Here is a 1,602-nt window from a genome sequence, read left to right as displayed (position 1 = left end):
CATGACATCATTTCCTTGAAGGAAGAAAGAATACAGATAAATAGAACCACTATTTTGTTCTCATGACATCATTTCCTTGAAGGAAGAAAGAATACAGATAAATAGAACCACTATTTTGTTCTTATGACATCATTTCCTTGTAAGTATATGTATGTTTGTATTAAACATTTGTTTCCTCACGTTTTGTTGGCACTTTATGTATATATTGCTATTGAAAAAAAAATTATTTTGTATTTAACTTTTATATTATCCTGTAGTATTCTTGTTAAAGCATAAGGCTTAAGACAAGAATACTACAGGATAATATAAAAATGAAATACAAAATACAGTACATAACAAATATCCTTCAACAAAGACTATAAATCTATTGAAAAAATGTCACAGTTCACACAAAATGTCACAGTTCACACACACACAAAGCATATTAGAAAACACATTTATTTCTCCTGGATTTATTCCTTTTCTTGCACAAAACTAAAATTTTAGTATTGGTGTAGAAAATTTAGGTTTCTCCAAGTTGATAAATATTTGATGATCTCAACATTTTTACACCAGAGGGTCTTTTGTAAGTCTTAGGAAAAAACAGTTATTATTATTATTATTCTAATTATATTTTAGTGACTAAGTTGTTAGAGAAAGTGTCGTATGCAATAGGTTAGGGAGGAAAGAATATTTGTTGGAGATTATACAGTTTTAAAGTATACAAAGTTAATCAATAGAAAATAATGACAGGAAATCGTATAATCAAAATCTACTTACAACTACAAAGCCGGATTTTAACTCCGAATCAGACACGAGTCTTAAGTGAATTCCTAACATTGACAACATTCAGAGGCGTTTACAATCTCTGACATTGTGTTTTTAACCTTTAACATACTCTGTCTGTCTTTGATAACTTTGAGATTGCAGGAAATGTGTTTATTACCGTGTTTTTTTTCTCTTGTTATCTCATTGTAAAGAAATATCACTACAAGCCTACTAACCATAGCACAAACAACAGTCCTCAAATTGTACCCTAACCAGGACAGTATCTATACGGTTAAAAAGAAGCGTTTGTTATTTAGGCCTTTGTTACGTATGCTGTTGATTCAAAAAATAACTATTATCTCAACTTTCTCTCTTTTTTACACTGTTTACTCCACCATCATTTTATATTTATATTTCACATTTACATGTTGGAGGCAACATTTCCGACAAGCGATATAATAATGCATCTAAATAGCTAATGTAAAAAAATTTGTACTTATTTGGCCTTACACAACTTATCTCTTTTATTAACATGCCGTTTCTTGTTGTTTTTCTTGCTAGTCAAGCTACTACAGTACTACTGACATAGCTTATCTCTTTCATGAACATGCCGTTTCTTACTTGTTGTTTTTCCTGTTCTTCAAGCTACTACAGTACTACTGACATAGCTTATCTCTTTCATGAACATGCCGTTTCTTACTTGTTGTTTTTCCTGTTCTTCAAGCTACTACAGTACTACTGACATAGCTTATCTCTTTCATGAACATGCCGTTTCTTACTTGTTGTTTTTCCTGTTCTTCAAGCTACTACAGTACTACTGACATAGCTTATCTCTTTCATGAACATGCCGTTTCT

This window comes from Limulus polyphemus, unplaced genomic scaffold (assembly GCF_000517525.1).
Source record: "Limulus polyphemus unplaced genomic scaffold, Limulus_polyphemus-2.1.2 Scaffold6352, whole genome shotgun sequence".
NCBI classification, from domain to species: domain Eukaryota; kingdom Metazoa; phylum Arthropoda; class Merostomata; order Xiphosura; family Limulidae; genus Limulus; species Limulus polyphemus.
The sequence above is the reverse complement of the archived record's forward strand: the minus strand, read 5'-3'. Positions refer to the sequence as shown.